The sequence below is a fragment of the Bos grunniens genome, chromosome X, assembly GCF_055505025.1.
Source record: "Bos grunniens cultivar Pamir isolate PY7600 chromosome X, Bosgru_T2T1.0, whole genome shotgun sequence".
Classification (NCBI taxonomy): domain Eukaryota; kingdom Metazoa; phylum Chordata; class Mammalia; order Artiodactyla; family Bovidae; genus Bos; species Bos grunniens.
The window spans coordinates 89417915-89437779 of record NC_141194.1 but is presented as its reverse complement, the minus strand read 5'-3'; the positions used below and the strand labels follow the sequence as shown (position 1 = coordinate 89437779).

Sequence of the window (19865 nt, the reverse complement as noted above, 5' to 3'; positions counted from 1 at the left end):
TCCGGGTGTAGGACTGATTGGGGAAGGACCATAGTTGCTTCCATGGGACACTACACAGCTCCTTTATACACTGATATGGTATACAACGTGGGTAAGGAGTAAAGTGCCCCATGTCTGTCACTGGTCTACAGGGCAGAGAAGGACCAGGTCCACTGAGAGCAGGGAAGTTGAGCTGATACTCAGTTCCCTAAACCTCCTTTAAAGTAGGAAGCAGACATAAAGGGGAAGGATTCATTACTAAGGGATTCCCCCACACTTTCTGGAGACCATACACCCTCTTTAGTTTCTCTGACCCCAGGTCCCATGGACTTCATCTGCCAGTGAGGTCCTACCTGCCTCCTGGGGGTCACATTCCTAACCAGAACACTCTGTCCACCCGTTAGCTCTCCCCACACTCTGGTTTGTTCCATCTCTGCATCGTCCCTGAGATCACTCAGGCTTTTCTCGTCCTTTGTTGTCTCAACGCCTTTCATCAGCTCAGTGAGGTGTATTACAACACAGCACTGCCATGACAAGCTAACCCCAAATTTAGCATTCACCTACACTCTTTTATGTATTGCTTTTGTGCACTTTCCACTTCTGCAGAGCTAAAATCTGATGCAGCCACAACCTGGTCAAAAAAGGCAGTGATACAGAGAGAGAATTTTCCTGTGTCCAGACTAACACCTAAACCTTTTGGTGACTTTGTGGATGTCTCATATCGTGAATGTGATCTAATTTTGTATTACAAGTGTTGGGCATGTGCATATTTTCCTTTCCTTTGATTATTTTTAGTTGCCCAAGGAAGGCACTTCAAAGGTGTTTTCATTTACCTGTGTGGACTGTTTCTGGGGACTTTCTCTGAATGATCCTGGAACTAAAATTTCCCCTGAAACCTGCCCTTTGAACATTTTCCCCTCTGGATGCTGTGGGTCTGGGCAATTTCATGGAGACTCTCAATCTTTCCTTTCTCCATGGTGTTAGCTGCTTGGCTAACTGGGTGGTTAAACCCACGAGCTTGCCTTCATTTCAAGAGTTTATTTGGAAAGGACAGAGAGATGCATGTTGTGAAACTACTTTCAGCTCAAGACCTTAGTTAAAATTCTGGAAAGTGGAGACACTTCCTAACTGTTGAATGGAACATTTGTTTAGAGACAGATTCCCTTCTGTTACCCATGTGATTTCCCTGAAGCTGCTCAACTGGGATGGTCATATGGTGGATTCATAAATGACTCCTGGGTCCACCCTATTACCTAAGTCCCTTAGGTTAGAGGTGTCCCTATTCTGATGCTGAGTCACTTTTCTATGGAAAGGGCTGGGGATGTATATTTATTCATTAGGGTGATTTTCATTTCCAAATCTAAGACACAGTCATTGTATAAAAATTGAAAAATGCATTTAGGAAAACATCATTAAAAACCCGTAAAAGCCTATTACTTATGGAGAAGGGTTCTTAACAGCTCAGTATCTATAATATTTATTTTTGAGCTGTTTTACTATATAAATATAACTGTTTATATATAAGAATAGCAATGAAGCAATAGCCTATTTATAGCTTCATAAAGTCAAGGCTATGGTTTTTCCAGTGATCATGTATGGATGTGAGAGTTGGACTGTGAAGAAAGCTGAGCACCGAAGAATTGATGCTTTTGAACTGTGGTGTTGGAGAAGACTCTTGAGAGTCCCTTGGACTGCAAGGAGATCCAACCAGTCCATTCTAAAGGAGATCAGTCCTGGGTGTTCTTTGGAAGGACTGATGCTAAAGCTGAAACTCCAATACTTTGGCCACCTCATGCAAAGAGTTGACTCATTGGAAAAGAGTCTGATGCTGGGAGGGATTGGGGGCAGGAGAAGGGGACGACAGAGGGTGAGATGGCTGGATGGCATCACTGACTCAATGGACGTGAGTCTGAGTGAACTCCGGGAGTTGATGATGGACAGGGAGGCCTGGCGTGCTGCGATTCATGGGGTCGCAAAGAGTCGGACATGACTGAATGACTGAACTGAACTGAAAACTTCTTTCTATGGAGAAATATCAATATAGGCCAACTTAATAATAAAAATGAGAGTAGAAACACTAATGGCCAACTTTAAGTACCTCATGCTCCAGAGTCTGTCAGTTAGTTCATCCAGTTGGGCATTTCCTCATGTACTCTGCATATAAGTTAAACAAGAAAGGTGACAATATACAGCCTTGATGTACTCCTTTCCCAACTTGGAACCAGTATGTTGTTCCACGTATGGTTCTAACTGTTTCTTCTTGACCTGCATACAGATTTCTCAAGATGCAGTTAAGGTGCTATGGTCTTCCCAACTCTTAAAGAATTTTCCAGTTTGTTGTGATCCACACAGTCAAAGGCTTTAGTGTAGTAAATGAAGCAGAAGTAGATGTTTTTCTGGAATCCTCTTGCTTTTTCTATGATCCAATGGATGTTGGCAATTTGATCTCTGATTCCTCTGCCTTTTCTAGATTCAGCTTGAACATCTGGAAGTTCTCAGTTCATGTAGTGTTAAAGCCTAGCATGGAGAATTTTCAGCTTTACTTTGGTAGCTTGTGAGATGAGTGCAATTGTGCAGTAGTTTGAACATTCCATGGCATTGCCTTTCTTAGGGATTGGAATGAAAACTGATATTTTCCAGTCCTATAGCCACTGCTGTTTTCAAAACTTGCTGGCATATTTAGTGCAGCACTTTCAAAGCATCATATTTTAGGATTTGAAATAACTCAGCTGGAATTCCATCACGTCCACAAGCTTTGTTCATAGTGATGCTTCCGAAGGCCCACTTGACTTCGCATTCCAGGATGTCTGGCTCTAGGTGAGTGATCACACCATCATGGTTATCTGGGTCATGAAGATCTTTTTTGTAGAGTTCTTCTGTGTATCCTTGCCACCTCTTCTTAATATCTTCTGCTTCTTTTAGGTCCAGGCTGTTTCTGTCCTTTATTGTGCCCATCTTTGCAAGAAATGTTCCTTTAGTATCTCTAATTTTTATTGAAGAGATCTCTAATCTTTCCCATTCTATTGTTTTCCTCTATTTCTTCACACTCATCACTTAGGAAGGCTTTCTTATCTTTCCTTGCTATTCTTTGGAAATCTGCATTCAGAGTTCTTGCCTTTTCTCCTTTGCCTTTTGCTTCCAGAGTCTGGGAAACTGTCAAAGATTAGCTGTTAAGTGACAAGAGCAGTCTGCTCAAACATGCTAAAGTCAGGTGGTCATTAAAAGTAATATTATGGACAGGGAGAACAAGATGGCAGAGGAATAGGTGGATGTGGAGTACATCTCTCTCCATCAGGAATACACCTTCAGACACAGAAGTGTATGCGGAACACCAGCTGAGAGCAGACAGGAGTACCTAACCAGTGGAAAAGAATATATAGACCCACGCAAAACTCAGTAGGATGAAGGAACTAGGGGAAAAAACAAGAGTATTAGTAGGGCTGGACCTGCCCTTGGCAGGTGGGGGAACTGAAGCACAGTGGGGCAATTGTCTGAGTCAGAGGAGAAAGATTTAAGGCTGAGAGTGAAATGGCTGATCTGTAGCAGCCTAAATGGAATGAGAATCAGACAGTCCAAGCTCCAACCATACATACCCTGGGCAGGAATGCCGGTCTCCTGGAAGGGGCAATGGCTGGGAGCTGGAGTCAAGGGATTGTGGAGCAATCCCAGGGTGAGGGCTGCTGTTGACTGTGGAGAGATGGATTGAGGGGATGTGAGGGAGGAGATCATGGTGGGAAATGGCGGTGGAGGAAAGCCAGGCAGCCATGGAAGCAAGGCGATACTGCTGAGTCAGCATAGCGGGTGGAGCCATCACCATAGCCTCTCTCTCCCCACAAGCCAGCATTGGCAGAACAGTAGAGAGGCTGGCCCATCAAATGCCTGACACACTGAAGTACAGAGTAGGACCCCACCCAGGGTGCCCCTTTAAGTGCCTGATGTGACAATCTACAGAGTAGGACCCCAGTCAGAGGGACCCCTCTACGTGCCTGATGCGCCAAACAACAGAGAAGGACCCCAGGCAAGGGACCCTTCTAAATGCCTGAACGGGCGGAGCTACAGAGAAAGACTGACCAAAGAGGCCTTCTGATCACCAGCTACAACAGGCTCAGAAAAAGTCTCTGATAGGGCCATAACTCCTGCAGCAGAGGCAGTCCGTGTCCCTGTACACTTGGTGCCACCAGGGTTCCCGCAAGCCAAGCAGGTGCACCACCTCTCAACTCTCACTGGGGCAGAGCTGCCACAGGCAAAAAAGATGTCTTGTGTTTATGCATGCAGGGTTGCTTCAGTCGCGTTTGACTCTTTGCGACCCTGTAGACTGTGGCCTGCTGGGCTTCTCTGTCAGAGAGGGGGCTCTCCAGGCAAGAATACTGGAGCATATTGGCCAACAATGGTTGCCATACCCTTCTAGAGCACTATATTTCCTACTACCCTAGCCGCCAACCCCCCTGAGTATCTGGTGCTGCCAAAACCCCTGTGACCCAAGCAGCTGCACCACCTCCACACCTGGCCCTCGCAAGGGCAAACCCAAGTCCTCCAGGGAAGCCTCAGGAGCTAAGCCCCAGTGGACAACCCACATGTAGAGGTGGAAATAAAACCACAATTGAAACCAAGGGGCAGTGTGGTTAAGGAAAAAGATCCAAAACCTTCCCACCAGCTGTACAAGCTGCATATTCAATCCATATGATCAATTAAGCAGACTCTGTGTCTGTGGAATATACAAAAGGCCACTGAGAGTGCCCACAAAAGAAAACACACTAGCTCTGATTGCTGTGGACATTGGAGGCAAGAACACACAGGAGTAGGACTAGACTAGAATCTGAGCAGCCCCCACAGAAGGTCCAGAGATCAGCACAGTGTTGGAGGGCATCCTAGGGAGGTAAGGTGGACTGTGATTCCCAGTACAGGAAAGGACTCTGACAGCAGTGACTAAAGAAAAATATTTATCATTCTTATTTTTTGACTTGTTCTATAGATTCTTTTGGATTTTTTTTTCTTTTTTCTTTTCCCGTTTTCCCCCCTCTGTTGTAGTTGTCAGTTTTATTGGCACTAAGAAACCCTATTACGCTTTTGAGCTTTTTTTTTTTTTTCCCCCAGTCACATTTTTTTTTTTATTGTTGTCATAAATCTCTGCCTCTACTTTGGGCTTTTGCAGTTCTGTGAAGTTTTCCTCTTTTTTTTTTATTTTTTCTTAGTTTTAATTTTTAATTTTTTAAACCTATTATTATTTTTTCTACATTTATTCCTTTGTTTGCTTTTCCTACTGTTCTTTTCCCCTTGCCATTAATCTTTAATGTAAATAAATCTACCTCTATTTAACTTTGCATATCTATTCTTTCTTTCTTTTCTTTCTCTCCTCTCCTCTCAACATTTTTGTTAGTTTTATTTTCATTGCTTTATTCCCCAATTGGCACCTTGCTTTAGTTTTGTTTTCCAGTTTGTGCTTTAATAAGTTTTGTTCTGGTAGATATAATTTTCGGTTTTCTTTGTTCACTGGGTCAATCTATTATACTTTATTTTTGTTGAACTGTTTTGATTTTGCTTATGGATGTATATGTATATGTGTATATTCAGTCACATTTTCTACAGTTGTTATAAACCTCTGCCTCTATGTTGGGCTTTTGCAGTTCTGTAGAGATTTCTTCCCCCCCACCTTTTCTTTCTTCTTCTGGTATTTATCTTTTCTCTTTTTTATAATTTAAATTTTTAATTTTTTTAAACCTGTTATATTTTTTCTACATTTATTCCTTTGTTTGCCTTTCCTACTGTTCTTTTCCCCTTGCAGTTAATCTTTAATGTATATAAATCTTCTTCATTTACTTCTACTCTGTATATCTATTCTTTCTTTCTTTCCTTTCCTCTCAACATATTTGTTAGTTTTGTTCTCATTGCTTTATTCCCCACTTGGCACCTTGCTTTAGTTTTGTTTTCCAGTTTGTGCTTAAGTTAGTTTTGTTCTTAACTGGTAAATATAATTTTTTATTTCCTATATTCTCTGAATCAATCTGCTGTACTTTATTTTTGTTGGACTGTTTTCACTTTGGTCATGGGTGTATATGTATGTGTGTATATTCCATTATTTTAATTATTATTTGCCTGATTTTGTAACTGCCATTTTTCTAGGGTTCATCTTTGGCTACTCACTTTTGGATATTTGTTTTAATTTCACTTAATGCCATAACAAACCACTTGTGGAATCTTTGTTCCTGACCAGAGATCAAACCCTGAGCCTTTGGAGTGGGAGCACTGACTCCAAGACCCTAGACTACGAGAGAACTAACCATAGGGAGTATCAAATAGTGAGAACTCACACAAAGGAAACCCCTTGAATACAAGACCCAGCATCACCCAACCGCCAGTAGCACCCTGTGCAGGACGCCTCATCTAAACAACAAACGAAACAAAAATACAAACCCAATCATCAGCAGACAGGATTACCACTCAGCCTTGCCTATCAGAGGAAAAACAAACAAAAACTTAGCACAAATCCCACCCTATACAAAGCTCACACAAACCACTGGACCAACCTTAGGAGGGCAGAAACTAAAAGGAAGAAAGAATTCAACCTTCTTCAAGGAAAGGATTCAACTTTCCTTGAAGCCTGGGAAAAGGAGACCTCAAACAGAATAACTTTAAAAAAAGGCAGAGAAATACTGTACAAATGAAGGAACAAATCAGAAACACAGAAGTCCAAAAAAATGAAGAAGAAATAGGCAAACTGCCTGAAAAAGAATTTAGAATAATGATAGTAAAGATGATCAAAAATCTTGAAAACAAAATGGAGAAAATGAAAGAATCAATTAACAAAGACCTAAAAGAATTAACGAATAAACATACAGAGACAAACAACACAATTACTGAAATTAAAAATACTCTGGAAGGAATCAATAGCAGAATATCTGAAGCAGAAGAACAAATCAGTGAGCTGGAAAATAAAATGGTGTAAATTACTTCTGAAGAGCAGAGTAAAGTAAAAAGAATGAAAACTGAGGACAGTCTCAGAGACCTCTGGGACCATATCAAATGCACCAACATTTGAATTATAGGGGTCCCAGAAGAAGAAGAGAAAAAGAAAGGCTATGAGAAAATTTTTGAAGAGATTATAGTTGAAATTTTCCCCAGCATGGAAAAGGAAATAGTCAATCAAGTCCAAGAGGCACAAAGAATCCCATACAGGATAAACCCAAGGAGAAACACGCCAAGACACATACTAACAAAGACTAAACACAAAGAAAGAGTATTAAAAGCAACCAGAGAGAAGCAACAAGTAACATACAAGGGAAACCCCATATGCTTAACAGCTGACCTTTCAGCAGAAACTCTTCAGGCCAAAAGGGAATAGCAGGATATATTTAAAGTATTGAAAGGGAAAAATCTACAACCAAAATTACTGTACCCAGCAAGGATCTCATTCGAAATTGGTGGAGAAATAAAAAGCTTTTCAGACAAGCAAAAGTTAAGAGAATTCAGTACCACCAAACCAGCTTTACAACAAATGTTAAACAGACTTATATAGTCAAGAAATACAACAGAAGAAAAAAAGATCTACAAAATCAACCCGAAACAATTAGAAAATGGCAATAGGAACATATATATCAATAATTACTTTAAATGTAAATGGATTAATTGCTCCAACCAAAAGACACAGACTGGCTGAATGGATACAAAAACAAGACCCATATATATTCTGTCTACAAGAAACTCACTTCAGACCTCAAGAAATGTATAGACTGAAAGTGAGAGGATGGAAAAATACATTCCATGCAAATGGGAAGCAAAAGAAAATGTGAAAATGACTATATTATCAAATGCAATCTACAGGCTTAATGTGATCCCTATAAAATTACCAATGGTATTTTTCACAGAACTAGAACAAAAAATTTCCCTAAGATCAGGAACAAGACAAGGGTGTCCACTTTTGCCACTATTATTCAAATTAGTTCTGGAAGTCCTAGCTAAAGCAATCAGAGAAGAAAAAGAAATAAAAGGAATCCAGATCAGAAAAGAAGTAAAGCTCTCACTGTTTGCAGATGACATAGAAAACCCTAAAGATAGTATCAGAAAATTATTAGAGCTAATCAGTGAATTTAGCAAAGTTGCAGGATACAAAATTAATACACAGAAATCACTTGCATTTCTATATACTAACAATGAAAAATCAGAATGAGAAATTAAGGAATCAATCCCATTCACCATTGCAGCAAAAAGAAGTAAATATCTAGGAATAAACTTACTTAAGGAGACAAGAGAACTGTATACAGAAAATCATAAGATACGAATGAAAGAAATCAAAGAGGCCATAAACAGACAGAGAGATATTCCATGTTCCTGGGTAGGAAGAATCAATACTGTGAAAATGACTATATTACCAAATGCAATCTACAAGCTTAATGTGATCCCTATAAAATTACCAATGGCATTTTTCACAGAACTAGAACAAAAAATTTCACAGTACATATGGAAACACAAAAGATCCTGAACAGCCAAAGCAGTCTTGAGAAAGAAGAATAGAGCTGGAGGAATCAACCTTCCTGACTTCAGATTATACTACAAAGCTACAGTTATCAAGACAGTATGGTACTGGCACTAAAACAGAAATACAGACCAATGGAACAAGATAGAAAACCCATAAATAAACCCATGCACCTATGGGTACCTTATTTTTGACAAAGGAGGCAAGAATATACAACGGGGCAAAGACAGCCTCTTCAGTAAATGGTGCTAGGAAAACTGGACAGCTATATGTGTAAGAATGAAATTAGAACACTTCTTAACACCATACACAAAGATAAACTCAAAATGGATGAAAGAACTAAATGTAAGACAAGAAACTATAAAACTCTTAAAGGAAAACATAGAACACTCGATGACATAAATCAAAGCAAGATCCTCTATGACCCACCTCCTAGAATAATGGAAATAAAAACAAAAGTAAACGAGTGGGACCTGATTAAACTTAAAAGCTGTTGCACAGCAAAGGAAACTATAAGCAAGGTGAAAAGACAACCCTCAGAATGGGAGAAAATAATAGCAAATGAAATAACTGACAAAGGATTAATTTCCAAAATATACAAGCAGCTCATACAACTCAATACCAGAAAAACAAACAACCCAATCAAAAAGTGGGGAGAAGACCTAAACAGACGTTTCTCCAAAGAAGACATACAGATGGCTAACAAACACATGAAAATGTGCTCAACATCGCTCATTATTAAAGAAATGCAAATCAAACTACAATGAAATATCACCTCACATGGGTCAGAATGATCCTCATCAAAAAGTCTACAAACAATAAATGCTGGAGAGGGTGTGCAGAAAAAGGAACACTCTTGTACTGTTGGTGGGAATGTAAGTTGATATAGCAACTATGGAAGATGTTATGGAGATTCCTTTAAAAACTAGGAATAAAACCATCATATGACCCAGCAATCCCACTCCTAGGCATATACCCTGAGGAAACCAAAATTGAAAGAGACACATGTATCCCATTGTTCATTGCAGCACTATTTACAATAGCTAGAACATGGAAGCAACCTAGATGCCCATCAACAGATGAATGGATAAAGAAGTTGTGGTACATATACCCAATGGAATATTACTCAGCCATAAAAGGGAACACATTTGAGTCAGTTCTCATTAGTTGGATGAACCTAGAACCTATTATAGAGTGAAGTGAGTCAAAAAGAGAAAGATAAATACCATATTCTAACACATATATATGGAATCTAGAAAAATGGTACTGAAGAATTTATTTACAGGGCAACAATGGAGAAACAGACATAGAGAATAATCTTAGGGACATGGGGAGAGGGGAGGAGAAGGTGATGTATGGAAAGAATAACAAGGAAACTTACACTACCATATGTAAAATTGATAGCCAATGGGAATTTGCTGTATGGTTCAGGAAACTGAAACAGGGGCTCTGGAGGGGTGGGATGGGGAGGATGATGGTAGGGAGGTTCAAAAGGGAGGGAATGTATGTATACCTATGGCTGATTCATGTTGAGGTTTGACAGAAAACAGCAAAATTCTGTAAAGCAATTATCTATCCTTCAATAAAAATTAATTTTTTTAAGTAATAATATGTAAATACCTCTACAAAATATCTGGACCTATGGACAAATCGGTGGCTTGTGACCTTGGTGAGAGCAAGTTCTCTGAAATCATGGGGGTATAACTGACAGTGCAATGAGATAAGGGGTTGGTGAGAATGAGGAATGTTTACCGGGAATGCTGAAAACTTTCTGATGTAAATAGAGCATGTAGAAAACTCTCTGGGGAAGTTATATTTTGAAGGCAAAGAGGGATAGAGAGGGAAGGAGTGAGAGCCTCCTGTGTCTGCATAGGTATTACAAGCCCTGAGAGGGTTTTTTGGGTTTTTTTAATCTTCAATTCCAGAACTTCTCAGATGGCCCAGTAACTAAGACTCAATGCTCGGGCCCAGGTTTGATCCCTGGTATGAGAAATAGGTCCCATGTGCCATAGCTAAGACTTTGCATACCACAACTAAGAGTTCACATGCCCCAACTATGACCCAGCAGAGCCAAATAGATAAATAAATATTTAAAAAATCCTCAATGCCATGAAGTTTGAACAAGTTTAAAAATTAATATGAAGGAGCCATCTCCTGTTAGGTTTAACCCGTGAATTTTCCTATATGTTCAATTCCATCTTTATCTTCTTTTTCTTTCACAAAAGAATTAATGAAACACTTTCACTGCACAGGATGGCTTCTAATAGATATTTTAAATTATTAGTAAGAATTTACAATTAAGTATTGGAAAATTCTAGTAATTCTTGGACTTGTGCCTCTCAGGAAGGCAGCACATGGCTGAAAGGCTGCTGTGACTTAATCTGAGGACCCATCCACTTATGACTATTTTCCCATTTGGGACTATTGTCCCAAATTTTCCTATAGGCATATTAACATACAGAGCAATCCAGGAGCAGCAATTAGGCAAACACCACAACTCGGTACCCTGGAGGCATCACCAAGTGAGTCAAAGTGAGGTCGCTCTTCCCAGTGTGGGAAACTGGATTAGTACCAGCACACAGGTATGATGTGGAGCATGTTTTAGGAGCTTTGAGTCTCCCAAGACTAGAGATCCTTCCATCTTTAAAACGTTGAAGTCAAGGTATATCAGAGAAATATTTGCTTCCCGCATAAATTTATTTATCTTCTCATTAGGGGAAACAACATCAACAACAAAAAACATCTGTCTGCAATGCTGCCTTAGCTGTCTCAGCCAGAACTTATTATTGAGTCTTGGCTTTTAAGGCGCTCTTAAAGTCCCACTATATGTCATATACTTTGGGCATGTTTTCTCAGTTTATCCTTGGGATAGCTGTGTGAAAAAAGTATCCTGAATCCCATTTGATAGACAATGAAGCTTAGGCTCATAGCACCAAGACTATATCACCAGATAAATGGCAGGACTGGAATGAAGTTACACACCTCACCTTAAGCAGGTATACAATCGCGCTATACTATACAATTGCATTCATTCACACACTAGCAAGGTAGTGTGCTCAAAATCCTTCAAGTTAGGCTTCAGCAGTACATGGACATAAAATGTCCAGATTTACAACCTGGATTTAGTAAAGACAGAGGAACCAGAGATCAAATTGCCAACAGTCATTGGATCATAGAGAAAGCAAGGGAATTGAAAAAAAAATCTATTTAGGCTTCACTGACTAAGTTAAAGTCTTTGACTGTGAGCATCCCAAGAAACTGCGGAAAATTTTTGAAGTGACAGGAATACAGACCAGGATAACTGTCTCCTGAGAAACCTGAATGCATGACAAGAAGCAACAGTTAGAACAGGATAGGGAACAATGGACTGGTTCAAAATTGGTAAAGGAGTATGTCAAGGCTGTATTGTCACCCTGCTTATTTACCTTAAATGCAGAATACATCATGCAAAATGCCAGGCTGGATGAATCACAAGCTGGAATCAAGATTGCTGGGAGAAATATCAATAACCTCAGATATGCAGATGATACCACTCTAATGGCAGAAAGCAAAGAGGAACTAAAGAGCCCTTACATGAGGTTGAAAAAGAAGAGTGAAAAAAAGCTGGTTTAAAACTCAACATTCAAAAAAAAACGAAGATCATGACATTCCGTCCCATCACTTCATGGCAAATAGTTGGGGAAAAAGTGAAAAAAGTAACAGATTTTATTTTCTTCAGCTCCCAAATCACTGCATATGGTGACTGCAGCCACAAAATTAAAAGATGCTTGCTCCTTGGAAGAAAAGCTATGACAAACCTAGACGGTGCATTAAAAAAGCAGAGACATCATTTTGCTGACAAAGTTCTATATAGTCAAAACAATGATGTTTTCAGTAGTCATGCACAGATGTGGGAGTTGGACCATAAAGAAGGCTGAGTGACAAAAAAAAAATTGATGCTCTTTAAGACATACAGATGGCTAACAAATACATGAAAAGATGCTCAACATCACTCATTATCAGAGAAATGCAAATCAAGACCACTATGAGGTACCATTTCACACCAGTCAGAATGGCTGCGATCCAAAAGTCTACAAATAATAAATGTTGGAGAGGGTGTGGAAGAAAGGGAACCCTCTTACACTGTTGGTGGGAATGCGAACTAGTACAGCCACTATGGAGAACAGTGTGGAGATTCCTTAAAAAACTGGAAATAGAACTGCCTTATGATCCAGCAATCCCACTGCTGGGCATACACACTGAGGAAACCAGAAGGGAAAGAGACACGTGTACCCCAATGTTCATTGCAGCACTGTTTATAATAGCCAGGACATGGAAGCAACCTAGATGCCCATCAGCAGATGAATGGATAAGAAAGCTGTGGTACATATACACAATGGAGTATTACTCAGCCATTAAAAAGAATACATTTGAATCAGTTCTAATGAGGTGGATGAAACTGGAGCCTATTATACAGAGTGAAGTAAGCCAGAAGGAAAAACACCAATACAGTATACTAACGCATATATATGGAATTTAGAAAGATGATAACAATAACCCTGTGTACGAGACAGCAAAAGTGACGCTGATGTATGGGACAGTCTTATGGACTCTGTGGGAGAGGGAGAGGGTGGGAAGATTTGGGAGAATGGCATTGAAACATGTAAAATATCATGTATGAAACGAGATGCCAGTCCAGGTTCAATGCACGATACTGGATGCTTGGGGCTAGTGCACTGGGACGACCCAGAGGGATGGTATGGGGAGGGAGGAGGGAGGAGGGTTCAGGATGGGGAGCACATGTATACCTGTGATGGATTCATTTTGATATTTGGCAAAACTAATACAATTATGTAAAGTTTAAAAATAAAATAAAATTTTAAAAAAATTGATGCTCTTTAGCTGTGGTGCTACAGAAGACTTTTGAGAGTTCCTTGGACAGCAAGGAGGTCAAAAAATCCATCCTAAAGGAAATCAACCCTGAATATTCGTTGGAAGGACTGATGCTGAAGCTGAGCTCCAAGACTGTGGCCATTTGATTTTAAGACCTGACTCATTGGAAATATCACTTATGCTGGGAAAGATTGAGGACAAAAGTAGAAGGCCATAGCAGAGACTGAGATGTTTAGATACTATCACTGACTCAATGGACATGAGTATGAATAAACTCAGGGAGATAGTGAGGGACAGAGAAACCTGGCCTGCTGCAGCTCATGGGGTAGCAAAGAGTCAGAGGCCACTTAACAACTGAATGTCAATATAGCTTATAAATGCCACTTTAACAAATCTAGCTTTCTCTTCAGGTCTGACTAGAGGTTGATTCCGATCTCAGATTTAGATATGCCAGAAAATGGAAGATACCGAGAAACTGCTCCCAGTAAGTGAAAAATTCTGGAAAACCCTGGCTAAAACCATTAACCCACATCCCTAACTTCCTCCTCACCCTCCTTTGCCAAGCCCCCTGTTCTGAGTCACAGAACTGCAATCATGTCTCTGACCACGAGGTGGCTCCCATCTCCATTTTTCTTTTACAAAGAAAATGAGCACACTGTGCTAAGCAGAAGATGATCTTGGAATGTTTTATTTACTAAGGGACTAATTATGTTTGTAAAGTTTATATATATATTAGTAAAGCAGTACCACCTGCAGTTTTCCCAAAAAGAACATCGAAGTCACTGAGGTATCTCCTTCCTTTGTAAGTGTAGGTTGAAGTGTCCACACTTCAAGATGGGGGTCACTCCCAGACAGCAGGGTGTTCACCCTCCATCACCACCCACCCTGTAGAGTCTTTTCAGATCTTCTCCCACTCCCTGTATGTCATACCCTGCCCATGACATTGGACAGAGCCGCCAAAACCCTGCTCTGGATCCCCTTCTCTCTTGCACCTCCCACCAGTCTTACCAAACCCTTCAACAAGTGGCCACAGCCAACAAGCTATTGTGACCTGGTGTTTTGTCTTCATATGCAAGTGCTAAGTATTTCCTTTTACACTCTTCTCTTACCTCTAACAAGTTTTTAGACAAAATTAGAGTCATCGTGTAGATAGGTATATAGGCTGGCTTTTGAAGAAGTGAAAGTGAAGTCATGAAGTCGTGTCCGACTCTTTGAGACCCCATGGACTGTAGCCTACCAGGCTCCTCCGTCCATTTGAAGAAGAGGATGTGATTTTCTAGCTCTTTGAATGAAAGTCTTCATAGAGAAATGTGACTGTGGCGGTAGGATGGTGCCACCTTGTGACAGTACACTGAACTGCAGCTTGAACATCCCTGAGCTAGAAGGTGGGAGGGAAGGGCTGTGGCCTAAACCCAGAGAACTTTCAGGAAGTCTGTGTGGAAAAGGGATGCAGACTTGATGCAGGGATACTGAAGTATATAGACAGAAAGTGCAGCCTCTTTCTATGTTGAGTGGAAAACTCTATGTGATTTCAACAACAGGACCATTTTTATGTTTTAACAAAAAGTTTTTTTTTTTTTTTCAGTTTTAAAGCTTTCTGGATAAAGAGGTATACCCCTCTATAAGCAAAAATAGATTCTTGTAAGTTATAAATATAATCCACTCTAATGGTAGAAAGCAAAGAGAAACTAAAGAGTCTCTTGAGGATGAAGGAGAAGAGTGAAACAGCCGGCTTAAGACTAACTGTTAAAAAAAAAAAAAAAACCTAAGATCATGGCATCTGGCCCCATTACTGCATGGCAAATAGAAGGGAAAAGGCTGGAAGCAGTAACAGATTTCCTCTTCTTGGGCTCTAAAATCACTGCAGATGGCTGCAGCCATGAAATCAGGAGATTTTGCTTTATGACAGGAAAGCGATGACAAAACTAGACAGTGTGTTGAAAAGCAGAGACATTACTCTGCCAACAAAGGTCTGTTAGTCAAGGCTATGATCTTCCCAGTGGTCACGTACGGTTGTGAGAGCTGGACCGTTAAGAAGGCTGAATGCCAAAGAATTGATGCCTTCGAACTGTGGTGCGGGAGAAGACTCCTGAAAGTCCCTTGAACAGCAAGGAGATCAAACCAGTCAGTCTCAAGGGAAATCAACCCTGAATACTCATTGGAAGGGCTGATGCTGAAGCTGAAACTGCAATATTTTGGTCATCTGAGCAAACGGCTGACTCATTGGAAAAGTCCCTGATGCTGGGAAAGATTTAAGGCAGAAGGAGAAGGGAGCATAAGAGGATGAGATGGCTGGATGGGATCACCAATGCAGTGAACATGAACTTGGGCAAACTCCAGGAGATGGTGAGGGACAGGGAGGCCTGGCATGCTGCAATCCATGGAGTCACAAAGAGTTGGACATGACTGGGCAACTGAACAGCAACAGCAATAAATATTGTAACCTGCTTTATCACTTATTGTGAACATATTTCCATGAGAATTAATATCTACAATAATATTTTAGCTTCTTGAAAGCTAAATGTCACTTTTTCTTTTATATCAACAAACTGTTGCATCACATTGTTACTGACCAGGGTTCTAGGCCTTCCTCAATCAATAAAATAGACTAGACACCAGACATGAAATACAGGCATGGCTTTATTGGGGTCCCTACGGCTGCAGGGGGAAATGAGAACAAACAACAGGTTCCCTTGCTTGCTGCTCCCCGCTCCCAGAGGTATGGCCAGCTCATTCTTTACTTGGGAGGAGAGTAGGGGTGTGTTCAGGGGTCAAGCCAGAGGGGTTGCTTTGATGATTTGGCCACCCCTTAGGTGGTGTTCTGCTTCATGGATCACAGCCTTGTCATGGTGAGGGGGCTTTAGTAACTCAATGAAGCTATGAGCCATGCTGTGCAATGACATCCAAGATGGACAGGTCATACTGAAATTATGGTATGCTGTCCACAAGCATGTAGACCCCAGACCAGTTAAACCTCAAGACTGATGATGTTGGTGCTTATTTACTTCACCACCAACCCATCAGAAGAGTGTCCAGGACCTGATCAATCCCTCTTTTACTATAAAACTTGTCATGATCTACCTAATTTGAGGACACTTGGTTTTGAGGATATTAACATGCTGTGTCCCCGTTTGCCTAGCAGAGGAATAAAGCTTTCCCTTTCTACTTCACCCAAAATTCTGTCTCCAAAATTTGTTTTGGCACCGGTGAACAGAGAAGCTGAGCTTTTTGTATCAGTTATTTGGTCTATTTGGATCTTTTGTCCAGAATTTGTCACAACTGCGCATGCACCCAGTTATTTTTAGTCCTACCCATTTTCTCTGTATTTCCTTGTTCAAAGCAAGGTATGCCAGGTGCAAGTTAAAGTACTGAAACACAGGTCCCAGATCCCAGCCTGTGGCAATTTGGATGCTCCAAAATTCACTTTTCCAATAGTGATGTGCATATAATTCCTTTACCATATTTTCTATTACAAATAATAGTGTACTTAACATTCTTGTTCATTTACCTGAAGATATCTTAGTAGGCATTTTCATACGTTCCTGAAGTGTTTTTTCAAACTAAGAAAGCTATTTTTTATGAATACAACACTGAAAAAAATTGCTATTTTGTATTTCTAACAGTGCTATATGAAAATTCCTATTTTGACACATTTTAAAAATAATGTGAATCATTGCTAATCTGAAAGGCAGAAAATACTCTCTTTTTTATTTTCATTATAACATTTTTGCTACATGACTAGAATTCCATCCTATGGATGTGATAGAACTGATTCTCACAACTTCACATTATTTGGAATTCAATGTTTTTTATATGCCCTATTGTCAATGTTTTGTGCATGACATTGAACAGCTCAGAAAGGAACAGATAAGGATTCATGTGACTATTTGCACTGGTAGCTGTATGTGTCCTCTTTGAGCACAACTGTCTTGTGAGAGTCTTAGAATCTACCCAGCCTGGTAGATGTAGGAATATGTATAATGTGAGTGTCAGTGTATCTGTGCTTGCATATGTGTGCCCACACTCACTGACAACCACACTGTCTTCTGTTTCTTTCAACCTCTTCATGACCTTGCTACTCCTTTGTCCTCCCTTCCTAAACCCAGGCTGAGAGATGATAGGAAGGAAATTATCAGAATGGCAATCCTTATAACCAACTCCTATCACTATCCTTAACTATATCCTGAATGAAATTTGCTTCTCTGTTCAGTTCAGTTCAGTCACTCAGTTGTGTCCGACTTGTTGCAATCCCATGGACTGCAGCACGTCAGGCTTCCCTGTCCACTCCTGGAGCTTACTCAAACTCATGTCCATCAAAACGATGATGCCATCCAACCATCTCATCCTTTGTTGTCCCCTTCTCCCAGCATCAATCTTTTCCAGGATCAGAGTCTTTTCAAATGAGTTAGTTCTCCCCACCAGGTGTCCAAAGTATTGGAGTTTCAGCTTCAGCATCAGTCCTTCCAATGAATGTTCAGGACTGATCTCCTTTAGGATTAACTGGCTTGATATCCTTGTAGTCCAAGGGGCTCTCAAGAGTCTTCTCCAACACCACAGTTCTAAAGCATCAGTTCTTCAGTGCTCAGCTTTCTTTATGGTCCAACTCTCATATCCATACATGACTACTGGGGAAAAAAATAGCCTTGACTAGATGGAGCTTTGTTGGCAAAGTAATGTCTCTGCTTTTTAATATGCTGTTTGGGTTGGTGATAGCTTTTCTTCCAAGGAGCAAGTGTCTTTTAATTTTATGGCTGCAGTCACCATCTGCAGTAATTTTGGAGCCCCCCAAAATAAAGTCTGACACTGTTTTCATTGTTTTCCCATCTACTTGCCATGAAGTGATGAGACCAGATGCCATGATCTTAGTTTTCTAAATGTTGAGTTTTAAGCCAACTTTTTCACTCTCCTCTTTCATTTTCCTCAAGAAGCTTTTTAGTTCTTCTTCGCTTTCGACCATAACTGTGGTGTCATCTGCACATCTGAGTTTATTGGTATTTCTCCTGGCAAGTTTGATTCCAGCTTGTGCTTCATTTAGCCTGGCATTTCGCATGATGTACTCTGCATATAAGTTAAATAAGCCGAGTGGCAATATACAGCCTTGATGTACTCCTTTAGTGATTTGGAACCAGTCTGTTGTTCCATGTCTAGTTCTAACTGTTGCTTCTTGACCTGCACACAGATTTCTCAGGAGGCAGGTAAGGTGGTCTGGTATTCTCACCTCTTAAAGAATTTTCCACAGTTTGTTGTGATCCACACGGTAAAAGACTTTGGCATTGTCAATAAAGCAGAAGTAGATGTTTTTCTGGAACTCTCTTGCTTTTACTATGATGTTGGCAATTTGATCTCTGGTTCCTCTGCCTTTTCTAAATCCAGCTTGAACCTCTGGAAGTTCCAGTTTGTCTACTGTTGAAGCCTGGCTTGTGGAATTTTGAGCATTACTTTGCTAGCATATGAGATGAGTGCAATTGTGCAGTAGTTTGAACATTCTTTGGCATTGCCTTTCTTTAGGATTGGAATGAAAACTGACCTTTTCCAGTCCCGTGGCCACTGCTGAGTTTTGCAAATTTGCTGGCATATTGAGTGCAGCACTTTCACAGCATCATCTTTTAGGATTTGAAATAGCTCAGGTGGAATCCCATCACCTCCACTAGCTTTGTTCGTAGCGATGCTTCCCTAGGCCCACTCGACCTCGCACTCCAGGATGTCTGGCTCCAGGTGAGTGATCACACCATCGTGCCTATCTGGGTCATGAAGATCTTTTTTGTAGACTTCTTCTGTGTATTCTTGCCACCTCTTCTTAATATCTTCTGCTTCTGTTAGGTCCATACCATTTCTGTCCTTTATTGTGCACATCTTTGCATGAAATGTTCCCTTGGTGTCTCTAATTTTCTTGAAGAGATCTCTAGTCTTTCCCATTCTATTGTTTTCCTCTATTTCTTTGCATTGATCACTGAGGAGGGCTTTCTATCTCTCCTTGCTATTCTTTGGAACTCTGCATTCAAATGGTTATACCTTTCCTCTTCTCCTTTGCCTTTCACTTCTCTTCTTTTCACAGCTATTTGTAAGGCCTCCTCAGACAACCATTTTGCCTTTCTTTTTCTTGGGGATGGTCTTGATCACTGCCTCCTGTACAATGTCACAAACCTCCGTCCATAGTTCTTCAGGCACTCTGTCTATCAGATCTAATCCCTTGAGTCTATTTGTCACTTCCACTGTAAAATCATAGGGATTTGAATTTAGGTCATACCTGAATGGTCTAGTGGTTTTCTCTACTTTCTTCAATTTAAATCTGAATTTGGCAATAAGGAGTTCATGATCTGAGCCACAGTCAGCTCCTGGTCTTGTTTTTGCTGACTGTATAGTGCTTCTCCATCTTTGACTGGAAAGAATATAGTCAATCTGATTTCGGTATTGACCATCTGGTGATGTCCATATGTAGAGTCTTCTTTTGTGTTGTTGGAAGAGGGTGTTTGCTATGACCAGTGTGTTCTCTTGGCAAAACTCTTTAAACCTTTGCCCTGTTGCCCTTTTGTACTTCAAAGCC

At 40.4% G+C, this 19865-nt stretch overlaps 1 protein-coding gene across 25 annotated transcripts in view; it reads left to right on the top strand.

Annotated features, from left to right (window-relative positions):
- The window catches only part of BEX3 (brain expressed X-linked 3), a 68163-nt gene that overhangs the window by 34901 nt on the left and 13397 nt on the right, over nucleotides 1-19865 (top strand). For 14 of the 25 annotated variants that reach the window (XR_015158576.1, XR_015158594.1, XR_015158591.1 and 11 more), the window contains one exon: nucleotides 11886-13329. The exons of 5 other annotated variants lie outside the window; for them this stretch is intronic. The gene's annotated coding sequence lies outside the window, so the exon portion shown is untranslated. Of the gene's footprint in view, nucleotides 1-11885; nucleotides 13330-19865 lie in introns of those variants that run through there. 6 more of the 25 variants (XR_015158579.1, XR_015158586.1, XR_015158600.1 and 3 more) reach the window with 2 other exon arrangements.